At 36.1% G+C, this 23,435-nt stretch overlaps 1 pseudogene across 1 annotated transcript in view; it reads left to right on the top strand.

Annotated features, from left to right (window-relative positions):
- LOC18441030 (riboflavin biosynthesis protein PYRR, chloroplastic-like) overlaps nt 1-23,435 on the top strand; it is a 30,052-nt pseudogene that overhangs the window by 5,360 nt on the left and 1,257 nt on the right. Inside the window, exons 2-12 of the transcript XR_016050632.1 lie at nt 1,590-1,724; nt 4,104-4,203; nt 4,397-4,522; nt 4,608-4,917; nt 6,943-7,062; nt 8,925-9,170; nt 9,782-9,906; nt 10,747-10,966; nt 22,347-22,420; nt 22,518-23,144; nt 23,261-23,401. The product of XR_016050632.1 is annotated as a riboflavin biosynthesis protein PYRR, chloroplastic-like (transcript). The remainder of the gene's footprint in view (nt 1-1,589; nt 1,725-4,103; nt 4,204-4,396; nt 4,523-4,607; nt 4,918-6,942; nt 7,063-8,924; nt 9,171-9,781; nt 9,907-10,746; nt 10,967-22,346; nt 22,421-22,517; nt 23,145-23,260; nt 23,402-23,435) is intronic.

Here is a 23,435-nt window from a genome sequence, read left to right as displayed (position 1 = left end):
TTCACAAAGTTCCTTGCAGAATTGAACTGGCTGGTCTGTTGTGATCCTTGTAGCATTTATTCACATTATCAGCCAGTTTTTTTTCCTGGAAACAGTTACCTGTTGTATTGTGTGTATGAGTTACAAAAAGAATCAGGCAGCCCACAGGATAGGTGGTCTTTACAGCTCAAAAAATGCTTTCTAGCTGATGCTATACTAAATGGTTGGGAGACCCTGTACATCGGAATAAAAAACAAAGATAACACTCTTGTCCAAGGATGGGCTGATAACACATTATGAGGCAGTTATGAGGAACATTCTGCTCAATGATTCATGTATTGCAATCTTGTGACAGTTCCCAATTCAAATTTTGTTTGTCACAATTGCACAAATCGTTCACACTTTCATCTACTTGTCTGTCCTTTTGCTGTGTTTGCTACAATCCTTTGTACTTCCATGGATTTTACTAAAATACCTTGCAATTTTTTCGGATATTTATCATACTGCTGTCTCTGAGACATTTTAATTTTCACTAGAGTGGATGACATCCTGCTGTCTGAGGTTCATTCAGTATATTTAGAGTTTTAGTAACAATTTGGGACCTCAGAACTTATTATTTTCTTCAAAAGCTTGGCATCTTTTGAACATCAGGTAGCTTGGGGAATGGGGACTGATGCAATCTTAGGATAAGCTTGTCATGGTCGTTAAAAATATTTGTCTGTAATGATTCTATGCAATTGAAATGGTGGTTTAGCTTATTGGTGTTTAAGAGAGTTTATATGATCTTAATGCAGTGGTGTTGCATTTGAACAATTAAAGTATTTCCTACATGCCTCCGCTAAATCATTAACAGAGAGATCTCTCATGTATTAAGATGACATATTCAGAACATTTTGAAGTCACAACAACCCAAGTAATAACTATTGCACAGTTGGACTTTTCCAACATTGTATAAAGAATACTCTGCAGTAATTTTCTGCATGTTCTTTCTGCTTGAAATGCTCCTCATTTGTGCTGTTGAAATTGACTCGTTATTTTAAGCCAGCAGTCTTTTTAATGACCATTGTGATATAAATGCAGTCTTCAATCTCCCATAATTTATTTTGAAATCATCTGCATTTATATTAAAATTACGGTTAGTAATATAAATTTCTGTTGATTATGGTTTGCATACATGTGGTAACAACTTTAACATTTAATATATTTCGGCATTATATACTATTCCTGAGCATAATAGATCATCATCATCATCATCCAAGTCATATCCCAATTATTTGGGGTCGGCTACATGAATCATGTTCTTCTATTATAGGTTCAGGATTCATGTTGAGATGTGGCAAAGTTTTATGCTGGCTGCCTACCTGACGCAACCCACATCCTTTAACCGGGCTTGGGGTGGGTTAAGAGAAAGTTTAAAGTCCTCACTCTTATTAGACCTACCTGAGCGTAATAATGAGATCGTCCAGTTGAACTTCAAGTTTGTGGAGGGAGTACTGAGCTTTTTTTTTGCAGTTAGGTATCTTTAAATAGTTTAAAAGAGTTGCAAATTTAATGAATGGATTATGCTTCATTTCTGAGGGCTAGTGTGGTTGCTAATGTTTGCTTGTTAGGCAAGAGTTTCGAGAGTTGTTGTGGGTCTCAGGCATCCTTTGAGACATTTTCGAGGGAAGGCAATCCATTCATTAAGAAGTGAAGGTCTGCTGGTTGACGTGCTGGGGGAAGACATGCGAAGTAAAATTATTGAGGTGGTCGACTCATTAAGTATTATATTCTTTGATAATTTTAAATCCGCTAGATATTACATATAACTGTTTGTAACTTCTGCTATTCCTGAGTGGAAGAATATTGATACATGTGTATGCTTTAAAAAAGTTTAGTTCCCTCATGCATTTTAGTCATCAAGGTATCTCTTTGTCTTGGGGTGTCTTATAGGGGTCTAAGCTACTCCACATTTTGATGACAAATCTTATCTCATTAATAGGTTTCTTTATTTTCATGTGTTCCAAGGAGGTTATTGACTCACTAATCTTCCAAATCTGTGGTGAGAATTGCACCTTGATGAGGGGCAGATCATCCCACAAAGTGGTTAACATTTCCCTGAAAGCTGAGACAAGAAATATATTCAATAACTACATCTTAATGTAGTTTCTCTAGAAGGGAACTCGTGAGCATGTGTAATTGTTGCTTGGGTTTCTTATGTGCTTATGGAAATGAAAGACTTGACCAGACAAAATAAGGTACATGCAACACTGGCTTGTAGATTTATTCTCTATGGTAGCTTGAATAACTTAAATTTGTATGTTTATTCTCTATGATACGTACGCTTGAAAACTTTGGTGTGGCTTAACCAACTGTTTAAATTTCATATCTATGTTATGTGTCCATCTTAAATGTAAAAATGTTTAATCACTGACTACAGCTATGATCAGGAGCACGTAAAATATTCTTTTGGTGCTCATTATGATGCTTTGAGTCTGCAAAAGTGGAGGAACACATATTTAGACTTCGAATTGGAGCCATGGATGGTTTTATTGGAGAAACTGTACATGTGGCTATGGAGCACCACATTCAACAGTTATCTATGTGTAAACATGCTTTCTAAATGTACTTGTGTCCACTAGAGGGAGTGATGTCTGGGGGATTGACATAGATGCATAGATATGTATGTAAACTGGGTTTGGGCCTCTCTTGGCTAATTAGTTTGAATAGAGTTTGTTGTAGGAGCCTTTCTGTTAAGGCATTCTGTAAACTAAGGGTGGGGGTCATTTCACAGATGGTGAAGGTGTCTTATTTTCTTCTAACGGGTATGGTGTAATGCCTAATATAGCTTTGTTGCATGTAAAGTGCAATATGGAGGACATAAATAGAATGTGCTCTCTTCCAAGAGGTCTTAAGCACCTTCCAGGTTCATATTTGTCCTTTATGTATTGGATGACACTCTTTGAACGTTATGGGATTGCTAGCAAGATGGAATAGTCTTGGAGAGTCAATTGTTTAAGCCCTTCTTTTAGTGTAAACATGAATTTGAATTTAGAGACAGGTTAGCAAATAAATGTGTGTTGAAGATAGTTTTGAGCCTCAATTCTTTGCTCCCTAAATATTATTGACTATCCTAGAAAAATGTCACATCTTCTCAGTTTTGATGATTTTGCTTGAATAGTAGAGGTGCACATTGAGCTTTTTTATTGTTATTATTACTAAACGTACTACTGCTACTACTACTACTACTATTAAAACTAAGGGTTCTGCATTTGCAGTGGTCTTTGCAAAAAGTTTGGACAATGAAGTAGTTATGGATGATTTCGCAAGCCTACTTATGCTTTTCTAATATTGACAACCATCACGTGGTCGTGTGCAAACAATGTGATGCTGAATAAGTGGTGCATCATATTTAATCACCTTCATTGTTGCTTCTACATACGTGTGCTTCATATACCCAGTGATCAATGTGCCACTCTCTATGAACGTGCATGTTATACCTGGCGATGAAGCATTCTCTATAAACATGCATATTATACCTGGTGATATATCACCCTCGATGAATATGCATATCTCCAAATCTATATAAACATGCATGATTATAATATTTCTGCTGTTGTACTGACCTTTGAATCCTGAGAGGGTTAGGAAGTAACTGACAAAGATGGGGTTTCAATTTGCAAATAAGATCCAGCATATGTTTAGAAGGCAAAAGAGGGCATAATACTTTGTGATATGTTCTAGGTTCCACTATTTCTCTAATTAATATTTCAGTCCAGTATTGAGGAAATTATTCTGCAGGGATTAATAAGAAATTAAAAGTTTTGGCAACATGATTGTCTCTAGAAAGCTTTCAGTCGATAGTAATTATTTCAAAACTATGTACAGTTCACCTTATTTGGAAGTCTATTAAGTTGTGTTTGATTTTGGTTCTTTTCTTTACAAAATCAAGGTCTATCTTCTTATAAGAATGTCATACCCATACTATTTAGTGTTGTACTAAGTCCAACGAATTAGAAGAATTTGTTGCATGACTTTCTCTTTGGATTTCCTTTCTTTATGATAATCTCCAATCTTGGGACATAAAAATAACTCATAAATGTGCGTCATTCTGATTCACTTAATGTTTCCAATAAATATAGCAGGATGCTCTGAAATCCTGCCTTGTAGTAAATGCTCCTTTACTCTATAGAGCTGCTTATGGAATTCCATATTCTGTCCTCAAATACGCAATGACCCTAGATGGTGAGTGATACCATGGTTTTATGGACTGTTTGTCTCTTGAATTTCTTTGTCCTCTATTTCTAACATCAATTTTTGTTATTGTTTTACCATTTCACAATTTTTTTGTCTTACAACTAGCTTTAGGTGGAAAGTCTCAAAAGTACAAATATGATATTACTGTCATAACATAATATGTTTTCTTGGTTTATCACAGGAAAGATTGCATCAAGCAGTGGCCATGCATCATGGATTAGCAGTAAGTTCTCCAGGTAACGAGTATTTGAATTACGAAGCAGAAGTGATGCTGTCATTGTCGGTGGCAATACAGTGCGCCGTGATGGTATACATGTTATACACATTGTTATTTGGTTGCATTTCCTTTGAAGTGGGTAGGCATTTATGTTGATCCTTGTTTTATATTTCAGATCCAAGATTAACGGCTAGGCATGGGGGTGGCCATTTGCCTATAAGAATTGTCATGTCACAATCTTTGAATCTTCCTGAAGTTGCAAACCTCTGGGATGTCTCTGTTGCATGTACAATAGTTGCGACGCAAAGAGGGGCTCGCAAGAGTTTCCAGAAATTACTCGCATCGGTGTTGAAGTAGTAGAGTTTGACATCTTAAACCCTAGGGATGTTATGGAGTATTGCTATGATCGTGGTTATCTTTCTATTTTGTGGGAATGTGGAGGTGGTTTAGCTGCTCCTACTATTGCATCTGGTGTTATTCACAAGGTTCATTTTAGCCTCTTACTATTCATGCATGGAGTTAATTCATTAATTTTCACAACTGAGGAATGTATAAACTGATCTTACAACCATATTTCAGTGCTCCATGAACTCGGTTTTGTTTGTTTGTTTATGGTTTGCTTCTGAAGGTACCTAATCTTCATCGTGTGAAATGTTCAGTGAGACTGCTGGGTGTGCTTTGTTCAGAAAGTGTGGCAATCCTACATAGAAAAGTGAATGGATACTTGCTTCATTTTGGTGATTGATGCCACAACTTAATTGGCCCTAGAGGCATATCCTTGATATTTTCTTTGAGTGATAAAAAACTTGATGCCCTAATTTTCTGTCCTAATTGCAACCCAAAATTCATTGTGAATATCTACTTTTCTTCTTTTCTAGCGTACTTTGAGCATTACTTAATGCTCACAGGCACTTCTTTTTATTTTTCATTTATCATTAATGCTTAGGAGTAATTTAGGGATTCAATGCATTCATTTGGGTTGAAGGGGATTTGTCTCAAGCCTGGTAAGGTAACAAGCTTGTGTGAGGGACGTCAAGGGCTGATCCTTGAAGTTTGTCCCAAAAACCAAACCAAGCCAACCTACCCTTTTCTCATTGACCTACAAAAAGAATGATAGTTTATATGAAGATCAAGGGCAAGAACTGCTTAAGACCTAGGTTTTAAGGGTTATGGTTTATTTATAAGCTGTTGGTTGGAAGTGAAGGAGGGGGAGACCTCATATTTTCAAAAATGCCTAGATATCCTTCTGAGTTAGACCTCCTTGTTCATTTTATGCATATATATTCTTCTTTGTTATATACAGGGTCTTTTTTTTTATGTTTGTTCTTCATGGCTCATGCTTTTTCCTCTTCTTTTTATGCCAGGATATCTGTCCGTCATATACTTCCTCTAGATTTTCATTGTTTTCTTCATGGGTTGTGGTGTACTCTTCTTGACCTGTTGCACCTGCAGCTTCATATGTAGCATCCTCTAGTTCCATGTCCAGCAATCAGAGTCCTAACCTTGTAGACTAGTACCCCAATGAAACACTAAAAGAAGAAAGTGGATTAAATTTGAAATTGCTGTATAAATAAAAATATTTCAAGCTGCATGCCTCTTCAAAAATTTGTGATTGACCTTGTGCCTGAAATCCTTTCTTCCAAAGGACGCATGATCGATGTTGTGAACCAAAAATGGGGAGATTCCTCAGGGTTTTTTTGTTTGTTTCTTTTGTCTCGGGTATAAAACAGCTATTTTAGTCATTATTTATCCCAATGGTTTCTCTTCTTCACGTGCATTTTATCAAATGTACCGAGTTCTGTTTGCAAACTAAATTACCTGTCTAGCTCAAAATATAGGGTGGCTGTTTTCTGTGAGGTGGGAGCAGCATTTATGCCATGCATTTTCTAACATAAGCTGGAAATGTAAAGTGACTATTCCCTAGAGACCTTAGATGTTTAGAAATATCGTTAAGGAATGCCAAAATTCATGTCAAACCTTTAATACGTATCAGTGAGGCAAATTTGAATCGGTCTATTGTGCAGTCCAGTTCTTATTTCACTCAAGTGCTTTGATAAGTTCAACATGAGACCTTAAAAAGTGGTAGTAGTAGATCTATATAGTATCACAGTGTAGGGCATCAAATGGAACACAGGATTAGATAATACCTGCCATGTGCATACTTGTGTAGTCTGTATCTCACTAGCTATTTTGCTTCATACGAGCAGTGCATATATTTTAGCCTTTTTGCTACTTGATGCTGAGCAGGTAAATGACACCCAACAGATGTGAAAGTTAACTTTTGGAAAAGCGTCGATAGTTGAATTGGACCATAAAATAGTAAGAGTAGATTCCTCATGGTAGATCGGTAGGTAGGTATGCATCTAGTTATGTACTTATGCATCTTGGGGCCCTCCTCAGAGAAATCCCCATGTATATTTATGTTCGTATATATGTGCGAATTGTCCATATTTGCTTGCTTAAACAGATGGTGCTGCATGCAGATTATGAGAAGTGGCATACCTTTGCAGGTGTGTGCATTTGTTTGCCCAAAGATAATTGGTGGACTGAAGGCACCTACTCCTGTTGGTGAACTTGGAATGGTCAAGATGTCTCAAGCACTCAATTTGACTGATGTTTCTTTTGAGCAGGTCATTCTGGTGGTACTGAAACCAAATACATTTGACTTCATGGCCTTCTCTTTAATTGTTGCAATTTTATATTTTCACATGAAAGCTGTCCTTTGGCTTTTACATCAATGGGAGCTAGAGTTTATTTCTTTTCTTGTATTCTGTGGATTTAATGGATTTTCCTGGAATATATCATTCTTTTTTTTTGCATATTTGATGCATCTGAGAATGTCAATGCAAGGGTCTTGTAAGTTTTGCTGTTTGTGTAAAAAGTTATTGTTGTTGAATGTTCATTGTAATCTTTATGGCTAGGAGTAATTCTTGGCTAGCCTTCCTCTGTTACATAGTAACAAGTCACACTTGCAACCACAAACAAGAGAAATACATGGTAGGGGACCTTTTAGAAAGTGCCTTGAACTGCAAATTCAAAGATCTGATTGCTGTTGAAACTCTGAAGTTGGACTAAGGCAATATTATTTCTACCCACATGAAAACCCCTTTCGATATTCCTCCACTGCTCCCTTCAAAATATTATTTCCCCTTGCCTCTTTTCTGTGTCAACACTATTCTGCCCATAGAAGACCCATTCCCAGTTCTCTCCCTCCCCCCCCCCAAAAAAAAAGACAAAAAAGAAACAAGAAATAAAAATGAAGTTCTCATTGTTATAGGTTCCATTCATTCAATGTTTTCATTGAATATAGTTTGATAAAATTTTATCCCACGAGTCTCTATAAAGATTAGATATTTTAAATTGCTCACTGAGATAAATGTATTTTGTCCCATGAGTCTCTGTAAAGATTAGATATTTTAAATTGCTCACTGACATAAATGTTTATGTGTTTTATTACTTTCTTACCCAAATCCTTTCTGCTACATAAGCTTGGTTTCATTGGGACATTACCAAGATTCCTGTATTCTACCCTCATGTAGCACTGGGCACATTCTGGCAGCCCTGAGTTGTTTATCTCCCTTGTTTATTTTATTATGTCTTTTGATGCATTTGCCTGGACATCCTAGGTGCCATACTTTCATAAATAGGTCAGTCCTAAATACTCTAATTTTTCCTTATGCATGGCATAGATGTCCATTAATTATATCGGTATATGGGATTTTCTGACTCCTTTTCGAAGTCAATATTAAGGGCTAGTCTGATGCCAATCCAGAACATATTTCAGCACTATTGGGGTGGCATTTTAGCTGACACCAAGTTTGCGGTTAAGTGACTCCTTTTGATGCCACTTTACCCCTTTTGGGATGTGGGTGCACACAGAAAATGCTGCAGTGTTTTGAGAGATGAAAACAGAACATACCAGTTTTCAACCCACTTGCAAAACATGGCATTTTCCTAGAAATCAAAACACACATTGACCGGGGGCAAATAATGCATCCACAAAAGAACAGAATATGTCAATGTCACTACTATGTTAAATACAACAAAGGCAGTGTTTGTACTTGAAAAGTATAGAGGACGCTTGCTGTTAGTACACTAGAATGCTTTGTTATATTTTCTTTCTAAATTTTCTTGAAATTATAAAGAATTGAGGTCATCAGTTCGACAGGATTCTTTTGGTACCTTTTTGAGCTCTTGATGTCTGCAATTTTTGTATATCTACACCTCAGCTGCATTTTTTTGGTTCTATAGCTCTCTTCTTTTTTGGTTGTATCTCAGTTTTGTATGGAGCACCCAACCTGTGGGCTGCTTCTCTCTAAATCTTTCATATATTTCTTTCACTCAATATATTAATTGCTTCAAAAAAAAAAAAAGGATCAAGTAGTATCAACAATGAACGTGTTCATTATTGGTTTTTTGGTACTTGTTCATCTATCTGCCATTGAACTATTTGAGCAACAACTGATGCCAACTTCTTTCTTGTGACTTACAGATTGGTCCAGACATGCTCATAAGTGGATTCCTGCAGCCCATTCCTGATTTGACACCTGTGATTCCATCTCTAGATGATACATCTTCCATAGATCCTACATTAAATCCCTATGATTCTAACATAATTTTCTTTTACAAGACATGGGATCCATATGGAGCTTTTTCAAACTTCTCTTCACATCCTTTGCACATGCCTGATGAGAATGGAGTCTATATCACTTGGCAGAGTGTGGAGCATTATTATCAGGTTAGAAATAGAAAGCTTGATTGATTAAAATTTTATTTAGTATATTAATATATATATTTTTTACCCTTTGTGATGCATGGATGTGTCTAAACTTAGTGATAAAGTTATATCTTGTTTTGGTAAATTATAAAGTTATAATTTGTACCATATAATTTCTTGGTTACTGATAAACAGCCAATTGTTTTTGGACTATGTACTTTTAACTATTTTGTCACAGACTCATGGCTAATTCATTACCCTTCTAGAAGCCACCTAAAGTATCTGCTTATCTCATTTCTTATTCAGCTGTTGTTTTTTGTTAGGTTTTGGGCATTTATGATTGAGTTAACATAGTTAAGTGGTCGGATGCTCTAAAACCTGGGCTGATCTAGCCATTAAAAAAAAAAAGGAACTATAAATAAAATATATTGTTTTGACAATTATGGCATTACTCATCTTTTTTGTACAGAGCACCCAGTGTGTGGAATGCCTGAGACTCACTTCTTGTGAGAACTTTTGTATATTGTATATACCAGTAATATATTGTGAATAGTTTCAAAAAAATAATGACATAACTCTTTTGTGAGTTAGCAAATTCCCTTCATGTGTGTTTGCCCACTCCTCATTGGCAGGCGAACAAGTTTGTGGGCGTTGATTATCCAATAGCAAGAGCTTGTGTGGGAGAAATAAAATCCACAGGAAGCCCAGAGGAAGCGGCGCGCATTGGAAGGATATCAGAGAGACACACCCTCATTTGGTATTCCCTTTTTTGAGCATTTGATCTCTTTATGCTTGTCTTCACATCCGTGGTGCGTGACATTTGCAGTCAAGCAAACTCTTATTAATCAAGTTAGATGGTATTAATGCGACAAGATTTAGTCCAATATTTGAAATTTTGTTGAAAATTTCAAGCTCAATGTTGTACATGGCGGAGTGAGAATGACTTAAAGACAGGGAACATAGCGACAAATTCTTATTGACTCTTTTCTCCCAAAAAAAAGAAAATCTTATTGACTCATGCAAATGGAAAAGCCTATAGTATTTCCACTAGGGAAAGTAATTCATGAGTTCTTAAGTTTCCTACAGTTACTTGACGTCACCTCAGCCACCAGATGGCAACAGGAGATGGCTGGGGGTTATGTCAAACAGCTGTAGGATATTTTAATTCATGCATTGTATATGACCCATTCTGCTATACTTCAAATACTTTTCCTTACCAAGAATGGGAGTTATTCGTTGCTTTCCCCTTTGTTAGATTGTCAACTAGGTAAGGTGTTGCATGATTACATGGCCTAGAGGAGCAAATCTTGTAATGAAATTCTCCAGGATGAACTGGCTATCAATTTAATTCTACTTCATTCTTTCATTGATGAAATACATGAATAGAAGCAAGCTTAATATCACTCATCTTGTCGCCATACATCAAAGTGATGTTCATGTAAAGATTATTCATCTCCCTACTCTCATATTAACATTCATTATGTTGTTTACTTAAGAAATTAAGCGACCAAATTTACTTCCAGCATCTTATATTTGTCCTTTTCCCGTTGTTGCTGGATAGGTTAACAATCTTATATCCTTATCCTTTCTCCGCCAGATGAGAGCTGACTGGGATACTTTGAAGATCAATGTCATGTACAGGGCTCTAAAGTGCAAGTTCTCCACCTACCCTCATCTTAAGTCTCTCTTGCTTTCTACTGTTGGATCTGTTCTGGTCGAAGCTTCACCACATGATCTTTTCTGGGGTGGGGGTCGAGAAGGAGAAGGGTTGAATTATCTTGGCTGCTTGCTGATGCAGATACGATCTGAATTTCTTGGTGAGGATCCCCCACCCATAAATTGCTAGCTCACACTTGCACATGCGTGTGTGCATTCATCTGTATTGGTATGTACTTGAGAGCTAAAAGAAGCAATTCTTTTTTTTTTTTTTGTTCAAGTTCTCATGGTTCATGAATTATATATTCTGATATGTAGCATCCTGAATTGTTATTTATAATTTATCAGAATTTGGGAATAATAATGGCCATGCGAAACTCTCTCTCTCTCTCTCTCCCCCACCCAGAACATACACTAATTATTTATGCTCCAGATGTTCAAACAGTGATTGAAACACTTGTATAAATCATGAAGGTAGACCAAAAATCTGTTATGTATTACTAGTACAATAACAGGTCCTTCCTTTCCTTTTATCATTTGACACGTCTAGTGTTCTATATTCAGAAATTTTGTTGTGTTAAATAGAAAATAAGGAATCTTAATACACCTTGACTTTTATAAAAAGTTGACCTTTTAAACCCCTTTGACACAGAAATGGCACTGGCATAAACTTCAGCTGTGTTGCTAGCCATACTAGTTAAAACTCAAATGCCAGCATTGCATACCCTATCTTTGCATCCGCACATGTTGACAGCTTATTGGTGTATTGCATTTCTGAGTAAACTTTGCTTCTACTTTCTTCTTAGGGAAAACATACGATAGGATACCTAAAGAGTTAATTTGGTGGGTCTTGGAAAAGAAAGTAGTATCTAAAGGATGTATTAACATGGTGAGAGATTTGTATGAGGGAGTGCTAACTAGTGCGAGAACAACTAGTGGAGAGACAAGTGAGTTTTATTGGCAATATGCTTGCATCAGGGTCGATGTTGAGCCCATGTCTCTTGTTTTGGTTATGGACGAGCTAACTAGGCATCTATAGGATGAGGTACCATGGTGCATTTAATTTGCGGATGACAGTTTTGATTAATGAGATTAGAGACAATTTCAACGCAAAGTTAGAACTTTGGAGGGATGCTTTAAAACCTATAGGTTTTAGATTAACTAGACTAAGATACAATATATGGAATGCAAGTTTAGTTATAATAGAAGTCGAAACGAGGAATTAGTTAAGATTGATGGCCAAGAAGTACCTTACAGAAGAGATTATTTTCAATATCTGGGGTTAATAATCCATGAGAATGGTGAAATTGAGGAAGTTATCGTGCATAGAATTAGAGCTGGGTGGACGAAGTGGAGATGCGCTTCTGGAGTCTTATGTGATCGTTGCATACCAATGAAACTGAAATGAAAATTGTATAGGACAACTGTAGGACTGGCCATGCTTTACGGGACGGAATATTGGGCGGTCAAGAAAATCATATTCATAAAATGAGTGTAGCTAAAATAATGATGTTGAGATGGATGAGTTGTAAGACAAGAAAGAATATATTTCAAAATGAATATATCCGAGGGAACTTAGGGATGGTTCCATTTGGCGATAAAATGAGGGAAAGTAGACTTAGGGGGTCTGGTCATAAACAACATTGACCTAGAGCAACACCAGTTAAGAGGGGCAATTCGGTTCAAGTGGAAGGCACTAAAAGGGTAAGTAGAAGGCCCAAAATAACATGGATGGAAGTAGTGCAACGAGATATGGTGAACAGTGGTCTGACGGAGGTTATGGCCTATGAAAGAGCGGAATGGTGGAAAAAGATTCATGTAGCCAATCTCAAATAGTTGGGATAAGGCTCAGATGATGATGTGACAATGATATTCTATTTAGTAACAATAAGTAAGATGCATCTTTCTTTACTACATGGATCAACCTTTCCAATGATAGATGTCTCCTCTTGGTTCTTATGTTCTAAAGGGAGCTAGGTATGCACCAAGACATCAATATTGTTATCCTTTTCATGGATTATCCTCGTCTTTATTTACAGAAACCCAAGCCTCCAGCAGTTTTTCCTCCTTCCAATGCTTCGCTGATCAGAGTAAAATCAGAGATTTAAGACCATAGATTTGGGGGGTTCATCTCTCTAGGAAAGTTTGAGTTTTTGGCTCTCTCTCTCTGTCTCAGAAAACCAACATGCAGAAGGTCCTATTTTCTTCACAAAAATCAGCAACTTTAGGGCAAGTTTTGTCGTGTCGTGAAGCATTGGATGAGAGATAGAGAGAAGGGAGGCACAAACTGCCAAATTTTGGAGTGGAGGGAAAGTTAAGCAGCTTCATGAGGGGAAGAAAGTCTGCTGTGCAGTGTTATAGAGGGTGTCTCATTCCCTCCCCGTTTTCATTGGCCTGATGTCCTCCCCTCTCCAATCTCATGAAACAAGAAGAAATCCATGAAGGATATGTGGAGGGATTGCCTGCCCCTTTCTCCACTAGAAGGAAGAGAGAGAGAGAGAGAGAGAGAGAGAGAGAGAGAGAGAGAGAGAGAGAGAGGATTTAAACCCATGCATTTCCATGTTCTCTCTTGCTCCTGACTCAGGTGATTCCCCAAACTAATTTGAGACTCGGGAATTTCCTGATGCTGGCTGGTTCAGTTCATCTGAGGGTGATTCCTCGTACAAGAGTCATATGGAAATCAGGACTCCTCAATCTGGGTTGACGTGGGTGATTTGGAGTCAAGTTCCCCGAGTTGACCCAATGATTTTTCAATTATTGTGACTATAAGTTATTAGTATTTGTAGGTGTGTGCTATACCAATGGATGCCTCATGCCTATAGCATTTCCGCCAGGCTGGAGGGCTTCTTTAGAAAGAGAAGTTTGATCAATTCCTAGGATTGTATCAAGTGAGAATTTATCTAAAAAGCTTTTACTTGGGGGGAATCACTTTCACATGATATAATTATACACAAACACTACAAGTGGTGAGATGTAAAATTGGATGGCTGGGTGTGTTATTGTTAGCATAAAAATTGAGATGAGATGATTTTCTGGGGGCTTCAAATCAATGGCACACCTCAAGCTGCGTGATTTCATGTATGATGTTTAGATAACTGCAACCTTTTTGTACCAAAGTAAACAACTTTATCACATACCTTTTGTTTTGAAAAAAAATTCAGCCTGAACTTTATAGGCCTACAATTGAGAGTGCGAGCCTTGTGTGGCCTTATGTGTCACCGGTGCCATCTTTTTGTTTCTCTTACTAGTTGGAGATTGTTGCCTGTTCTGGCAGTGATTTATCTGCATAGCGGGTTGTCTAATTGATTTATTTATCTTCTTATTCATGGAATTTTTCTTAGAGGTTACTATTTTGTGTTACTTTTGAACAAGCTTAGGAGCCGATAAGATAAAGTGCTATTGTTTGTTTCCTGTAAAGAAAGGATTTGGAGACTGGATTAGGTTGATACTGTGCCAAAGCATTTCTATTGTATATTCACTCACTTCGGTACAACTTTATGTAGGAGTACGCTTAGACATGAAATTTTTATGATGTAACCTTCTTGACTTCGAGACAATATCAAATTATTATTATTTAAAAAAAACAAAAAAAGGAAATTTGAACAGATTTTATGTACCTGAGAAGGATAATGTCTCAACATTGAATTGAAAAAGATAATGTCTCACAATTGAAGATAGACTATACAAATTATGGTTAGTTAGATTTAAGCGTTTAAGCACTCAAAATTATTTCTTAGTGGATCCCAAAATTCCATATAAAAACCGGCCTCCTAAGTAGATCATTTACACATAGGAGTAAGAGTAAGTGTATAATGGCTCCACGGGGGCATGGCCCTGGTTATATACAGTTAAATACTTCAAAAGCATTCGAAGCATGCCTTGTGTGAGGGAGAAGTACAGTGAAATAAAGGGAGACAATCTGCACTAATAAATGGTCAAAGATCCTCGCCCACTGTCATACGCATATATATATATATATATATATATATAGAGGGTTTATCTAGAGTTAATTACCCTTCAAAATGCAAAGGTTAAAGTTATAAGGGGTTGTGATGAGTGTATTTATCAAAAAAGATTGTTACTTTTTGTTTAAAAAACTATTTTAATATGTACTTTAATCTTTAAGCAATAGTAAATTTGAAAGTTTTACAAATATACAATGGCATTTTGGAGATTATTGTTTTGAAATTTTGTTTGTAGAGTGCCGTTGTCTTTTAGTAAAAATTTTAACTTTATCTTTTGTGGAGATGACAAAAGTACCTCTTGTCTTATAGTAATATTTATAAAATTTCTTTTACTTAATAACGAAGATATCACAAAGAGTAACTTTTTTTTAAAAAATAAACTATAAAATTAATAAATCCACCATTCACAACTCTATCTATTTTTAACCTTTGTAATTTGAAAGGTTGTGAAGTTTAGATTATCCAATGTATATATTTTTATATATTACACAAATGGCTACGGTTTGCTAAGGTGTCAAGCTCAAATAATTTCATCAACGTCTACCTCTAAATTTTATCGAAAGATGTAGTTTTGCTGTTGAAAATTTCAATTATGACTTGAAATTCTATATCGCATCTAATTATGATTTTAAAACTAAAAAATTAGTGTGGATCAAGGAGATCTGCAAACACTTAAAATTTTTTGAAAAGAGAGTCTAGATAATGTGTTACAAGATGAATCTTTTCTAGGAGATATGACCATCCATCTGTTGATTACCTTATATATGATTCATTAATTTGAAGTGACACATAGATGTTGAAATTGTGCTTTGAAAGAGGGAAAATTTCAGGATGCCTAATCACTATGCACTTTGCTAGAAACACACTGTGAAGAACTGCTCACTTTGTTAGAGACGCTTCGATGATGATGAGAGAGAGAGGGTTCAATCCAATGCAAATGCTCATGAGGAGAGAGAGAGAGAGAGATTTAGATCAAGTTGTCGTTTAGGTAAATGCTCACTAATAGAGACAAAGGGGAAGCGAGGGGAAGAGGGAGGCACGAAGAGTTCTAATAAGTGCCTCGATAGGTATGTAAGGTTACCTTAAAATGTAGAATTAAAAATGCATCTAAAAAATCCATCTGGAAAGATTGTTTCAATATTGAAAAACCCTCTAATTGATCATTTCGACATCGAGATGTATGAATATGACAAAAAAAGAAAAAGATTTGAGTCCTACAAATAGTGCATCATGCAACATATTATCTAGACCGTCAATTTTCAAGATTTTCATATATTTATAAATTTACTTGGTTTTAACTACTTTTGGAGTTTAAAATTTTATAATTAGATATTAAAATAGATTTTGAGATAATGTTAAAAAAGTTTTACACCAAAATTACATATTATGATAAATTTTGAAAGTACGTCTTAATTGGATTGTTTAAGATTGCAACCTTATCGAAACCACACCTTTTATGTCATAATAACAAATAGTGTGGGAATGGGTCGTCGTCAAGGTGGTAGCACATTGACTTGGCTTTTGGTCTCAGTTTCTATTCATACTGATGCCAACCCCTTTTGAAAACTGCCAACCGTTTCAAAAATAGTTAAACTCACTATTAACAATTAATGTTAAAAAAATAAAATAAAAAATAGCGATATTAATGATAAATCAGGACCTTTTTTGGGTGAACGTAACAAATCAGGACCTTAGGATTTGAATAGTCTATGTTTTTTTGTTTTTGTTTTTTAGATAATTTAGTAGGGAAGAGGTTCATGCCTGGGAATAAGATGTCATATTGTGACGCTTTGCTACCATGACCTCCAAACCATGAGCCCAATCCTTGGTTTATTTTATGGAAAAAGTTTATATAAGGTTGCCACCTTATAATGTAAAGCTATGGATGCATCTCAAAATCCATCAGAAAAGGTAGTTTTAATGTTGAAAAACCCTTTGATTGATCATCTCGACATCGAGATGTATGACCATGAAAAATAAAAAGATTTTAAGTCTTAGAAATAGTGCATTTTACAACATATTATCTACACCATCCATTTTCAAGATTTTTAGATGTTTATAGATCTACTTGTTTTTAACCATTTTTGAAATTTAAAATTCTATAATTAGATATAAAAATAGATTTTGAGATAATCTTAAGGACATTTTACATAAAAATTATATACCATGATAAAATTTGAAGGCGCACCTTACCTCCACAGCTATGGATGCATCCGTATGCCGACTGCACCCCTATTGTGGATGATTTATTAGTCCTATGGAAAACTTATTTGATTGATCACTTTCAACCATATTCCAGAAGAAAGCAATTATCGATGTCTTTATCAATCAAAAGAAACACACTCCTAAGAAAATCTCATCAAGACTGTCAAATCTAAGCAATAGTATGAGAAATCATTTTACGAGCCAAATTTGGTATTGGTTGTTTGGGTTTGGTCAATACTAGTTTGGCTCTACCCTTGGGAGTTGATGGGGTTGTTACCCAATTGTCTTTACCACCTTGACCAAAGGTAGGCAAAGCTTTGTGGTGTATTGCGAAAGGTGTGATCCTTTGGGAGGTTTGGAAAGAAAGAAACAGATAAACTTTTGAAGGTAAGTCACTTTCATTAGATTGTTTGATTCATTCAATCAAACTGTCTATCTGGTCCTGGCTATCTGTCTCTAAAGTTGGTTGGGGAATTTCCAAAATTGATGTGATGGCCAACTTGGGCAATCTCTTTCTCCTTGGTACCAGTAGTGGTCGACCTAAAATTAGTTGGGTGGCCCCCTCGTTTGGTACTTTAAAACTCAATTTTGATGGCAGTTCGCTTGGTAATCCGGGAAGGACTGATATTGGCAGAGTGGTAAGGGATTGCTATGGCAACACCATTTTTCTTATGCATGACCAATTGGTTGTGCTATTGCAAACTACGCTGAGATATGTGCGCTCTATATGGTCTGAAGATCTTTAGGGAAAGAAATTGTGGGGATCCTTGTTGGATTGAAGGGGACTCTCTAAATATTGTTAAGTGGTGCAATAAGGAGCAACGGATCCCTTGGGACCTTCGTCCTCTGTGGTTACGCATTATGGATCTGGCCGCACTTATCACGGTTTCCTTTAATCATGTTTACCGTGAAGCTAACTTGATTGCTGATGAGTTGTCTAAGGGGGGCGCACACCTTCTTTTAATCATGTTTACCGCGAAGCTAACTCGATTGCTGATGAGTTGTCTAAGGGGGGCGCACAACTTCTTTTAATCATGTTTACCGCGAAGCTAACTCGATTGCTGATGAGTTGTCTAAGGGGGGCGCTATTTTATCTTCTCTTGTTATTTCTGATGATGTAATTGACTTTTCGTAGTTTTAATAAAAGTAGTAATATTTGTCAAAAAAAAAAAAGTACAAGAAATCATTTCCCATTCACATGTAAATCAATTTTCTGGGAAATAATTTTAGTGAAAATTATAAAAAACCCCCCAGAAACAGCTTTTTTATCAACTTACCCCCCATCAAAACTTTCATTACTATCTTTTTATAAAACCTATCTTTTCTAACAAATAACCCCCCAACGAACAAAAATACTAAACTAAAGACGATACTACCCCTCGTTCTCTCTTCCCTTTTATAAAACCTATCTTTTCCCTTTTTTTTACTTCTCACTCTCATTATCTCTCTTCATTGTATTCTTCTTTACTCTCGTTCTCTCTCTTCGCTGGACAAACAGGCACCTTGTCTTCACTGGCTCTCTCTCTTCATTGTCTTCTTCCACCGGCTCTCTCTCTTCACTGTGGTGCTTTCTCTCTTCATTGTAGTGCTCTATCTCTATTCACGATTTACCCTTCAAACCAAGCTCCCTCAAACTAGGCAGAAGCAACCGAGCTCGATTTTAGCCCTAAATCAGGCCACAGGTAGGAAAGAGAGTTTACTATTGTAAAAAAAAAAATATATATATTGCCCTCTCTATAAAAATAAAATATAAATAGGGCTAGTGGTTTCTAGATGGTTTACTCTAATCCTTCATGTAATTTAACTTTTGTGGATTTTATTTAGGTACATTGTTGATGATATATATTTTGTGACAATCTTTTCCTGGCTAGATAGATTCTTTGTGCATGTAGTGAAGATTTAAATATGAGAAATTAAATTGATCAAAGAGAATAAATTAAATCCATGTGTATTTGTTTGTCAATCTTGATTATCCACTTTGTTGAGATTATCTAAAAGAATAGAGATTGGTTTGAATGTGGTATATTTAAGGCTTGAATGTTATTGGTAGTTGTAACTTTTTGTTTGAAACTGTTTACTTTTGTATAAAAAATTGAATGTGGTATCTTTAGGGCTTGAATGTGGCATCTTAGCAAAGATGAGACTCACTGTGAAATTAGCTGTACAAAAAATTGACTAGAGGAGAGAGCTTGTTACAGAGAGAAGGTCGGGATTATAGAGTTTCCACTTTTACAAAAAGGATAGAAAAAAAGAAAAGATCAAAACATGTGTTCCCTATGGTCCGCTACAAATCAGAGAGAATAAATTGTCCCCTTTTGGTAGTTGTAAATTTTCAGTCCTTATTGTAAATTTATTATCTACTGGCTAGAATTGAGTTTGTTTTGTTGTAGCTTTTTGAAAAAAAATCTAATAGCTTGCTAAACTTCCGCAAGTTTAAGGCTAGTATTAAGATGTTGTAATGTAATGTATGGAGTGTAAATTTTTACAAATCTTGTGCAGGACAAAAGAAAATGGGTTATAACAGATTGGGTTATTGTATTTTTGGTGGAGAACTGCGAACAAGTGTCGATGGAACCTTGGATTATATTGGTGGTAATGCATGTACATTTATGATTGATAAGAGTACTAGGTTAGACGACATGCGAAACTACGTAACAAAGCGGTTCTCACTTGACATCCACTTAATATCTGTGAGATACTTTGTCCCAAAAAATAAAAGATTTATTGTGAACATATACAATGATGACGATATTATTAGGATGTTGAACGTCCATGAAGGTGAGAATAAAGTGCTTGTCTATGTATTTGATGGAAGTAAACATAGGGATGGAAGTACTTCATATAATCCTATGACAGTCAAAGAGGTCAGACCCCCATAATCCTTTAATGTTTTAGTCTCTGTTTTCGAACAAAGCATTGCACCAAGGTTGCTAAGCACATGGGAGAATGCATTTTTTGGGATAGGGCAACAGTTTGAATCTTTAGAAAATTTTCGAGAAGCCATTGGTAAGTTTGCTATAGCAAACCATTTCACATATCGTTTTACTAAAAATGAGGGGTATCGCGTAAGGGCAAAATGCAAGGGTGAATGATGCAAATGAGAGATATATGCTGGGAAGCTTGGTAAGACGAATGTTTTCATAATAAAAAACATGGATAAGATATCACTCATGCAATATTGGGACAAGCAATGATGTACAGAGAAGAGCTTTAGAGAAATTTGTTGCATCATTAATCAATAATAAATTAAGTGACACTGCACATTACAAGGCTAGAGAAATCATGAGTGATTTGTCTTGAGATTATGGATTAGAATTACCCTATTGGAAGGCTTGGCAAGGAAAAGAAACGGCCATCAAAGACCTACATGGTTCACAAGAGGATGCATACAACCAGTTACTAGCATATGTGAACCGTGTGATGGAGACAATCCTAGTAGTTATACGACAGAACAAGTATGACCAGGCGATAGATTTCGTCGATTGTTCTTAAGTTTTTACGGGTCAATACATGACTTCAAAAATAGATATTGTCCACTTATATTTCTCGATGGGATACTATTGAAGGCACGGTACCTTGGGACTCTACTTGCTGCTAACTCACTCGATGGGGAAGGACAAATGTTTCCTGTTGCATTTGCAATTGTGGATGCCGAAAATACCGATAAACTGGTTATAGTTTATAGAATCGTTAAAGGTTGCTATTAGGACGGATCGTGAAATTATTTTTTTATCAGATAAACACCCTGGTCTAGTTGATACTGTTTGTCAAGTCTTTGAGAATACGCATCATGCCTTTTGTGAGCGTCATTTAGCGGAGAATTTCAAAAAAGAAACAAAACAGATACCTAAAGATGTTAAGAAAACAATTATATGTGCCTTTATCAGTGCATGTAGAGCATATAAGCAGCAATAGTATTTTGATAAGATGATGAAAATTAGATCACTTTTTGAGGACGCATTCCAGTGGTTCATGGAAGCCTCGCCAAATCGTTGGGTCACATCATAGTTCAAGGGTAATCGATATGACCAAGTAACAATTAATATAGCTGAGTCATATAACAAGTGGATTCTAGAAGCACGAGATATGTCAATTCTCCAGTGCATTGATTTGATTAGGAGACAAATCATGGAACTAATGGTCATTCGCAGTTTGAAAGCTAAAACCTGGACCACACCACTTACCCCACAAGTATAAAATGAACTAAAAAAAATCATAAAACAATCCCTTTCCGTGAGGGTCACTGTGGCATCAAATGAAGTAGTTTATGAAGCTAGGGGTGATCGCATGAATTACAAGGTACATATTATTGTACGAGAATGTGAATGCCGGGTTGGCAAATAACGGGTTTGCCTTGCAAGCACGCTTGTAAATCCCTTCAAGTAATGAATAGGTAACCCGTTGTCTATTGTCAAGAATATTTCACATTCGTGAAATTTTGTGAAACATATTCTGTAGCTATCATGCCTTTTTACCTTGATCGACTTGTCTGGGCATAGTTTACATGAACAACTTCATCTGGAAGGAGTAAGAATACTTCCACCTTACTCAAGGCGCCCCCTAGCCGACCTAAAAAGAAGCGCATCAAGTGACAAGATGAATCAGTGTGACCTATTCACTGTAGTCGGTGCAAAGGAACTGGTCATAACAAGGCAACTTGTAAAGCACCCACTTGAAGGCATAAACTTGTACTCAGCTTAATTATTTTGGTTAAAGCACCCATTTTTTATGTATTTTGGTTAAAGAACCATACTTTATTTACATTTTCTTCACAAAAGCATATTGTATTTACATTTTCTTCTCTTTTTAATTTGATTGCTATTATTGTACTTGTACAAGTCTAAATTTTGCAGTTGTTATTTTTGCCAAATCATATGTTGCACACATATAAACTCTGATAATATATAAATATATTTAGCAATGCAAGACCCAAAACAGTCAAGTGGAACAAGGGGCCCAATTTTGTGATTGTGTACTAGTATAAGTGTAATGTACACATTTTGCAGCCCTTTCATTTTGACTTCTCTTTTTAATTTGATTGCTGTTATTGTACTTGTACAAGTCTAAATTTTGCAGTTGTAGTTATTTTTGCCAAATCATATGTTGTGCACATGTAAACTCTGATAATATAAATAGATTTAGCGATGCAAGACCCAGAACAGTCAAGTGGAACAAGGGGCCCAATTTTGCAGTTGTGTACTAGTATAAGTGTACTGTACTCGTACAAATGTAAATTTTGCAGCCCTTTCATTTTGACTTCTCTTTTTAATTTGATTGTTGTTTTGTACTTGTACATGTCTAAATTTTGCAATTGTAGTTATTTTTGCCAATTCATATGTTGTGCACATGTAAACTTTGATAATATAAATAGATATAGCGATGCAAGACCCAGAACCGCCAAGTGGAACAAGGGGCCCATCCACTTCCTCCGATCAAAGTGAAAAGGTATGATACTCTATTTACTTTAGTTCATGATTTATATTAATTAGGTAATTATTATATTGTTAATAATTATTGACATATTTTATTGAATCCATTTCAGGAGAAAAACAATTTTCGTATTAATGAATCAACAAAGGCCCTGGGAAAATGGGCGCTGGATCCACGACAGGTAGCTTTGGTTGAAAAAACCAATTTGAGCTCCTTGATAGACGTAGGGATCTATCATATCGATTGCAATCTACTGAGGACCTTTATAGGAAAGTGGTGCAAGGTGACAAGACCACATGTTTAACTGTTGGTGAGATGACTCCAACCCTATACGATGTGTGGCACATATTAAGGATACCTGTGTCAGGAGCCTGTAACAGGCATCAGGCTTAAAGACTATAGGGCATTCATCATGGAGTATTTGGGAGATTGCCTTAATGGTGATAAGTTGAGCCGACTTAAACGTACTTAGTTGATGACAAAATTTGAGCAACTACCAAAAAAACCTACCAAATTAAAATTGCTTCAACACACTAGAGCTTATCTTCTATATTTAGTTTGCACAACTATATTTGCTGATACATCTCAAGGATCGACGCTGAAAAGTTACCTGCAACTGTTCCGAGAACTTGATGAAACAGGGAAGTATGCATGAGGTGCAGCAGCGCTTGCATTCTTGTATCGTTCTTTATCTAAGGTCATAGATACACATTTTAGTGGGTCAGCAACACTACTACAGGTAACTTCTATCGTTCATTAATTTTTATAGTCAATATTGTAATATTTACAATTCCTTTGGCTTCAAAGTAATTGCTTCTTGCTATATTTTTACATTATAGCTATTTTTTTTTGCAGTGTTGGATCTATGAGCATTTTTCAACTCTAGGCAGCAAGCCTACAACTATCACTATAGAAGTGCCTAGAGCTTACAAATAGAAGAAACAACAACGTAGGAAAGACCCATTAACAACATTTGACGACATCTCAATTGACATGGTTTGTTATTTGCTTGTGTGTTTATATAATTGTC

The sequence above is a fragment of the Amborella trichopoda genome, chromosome 2, assembly GCF_054954075.1.
Source record: "Amborella trichopoda isolate Santa Cruz 75 chromosome 2, AtrichopodaSantaCruz75HAP2 v2.0, whole genome shotgun sequence".
NCBI classification, from domain to species: domain Eukaryota; kingdom Viridiplantae; phylum Streptophyta; class Magnoliopsida; order Amborellales; family Amborellaceae; genus Amborella; species Amborella trichopoda.
This window is presented reverse-complemented; position numbering and strand designations above follow the sequence as displayed.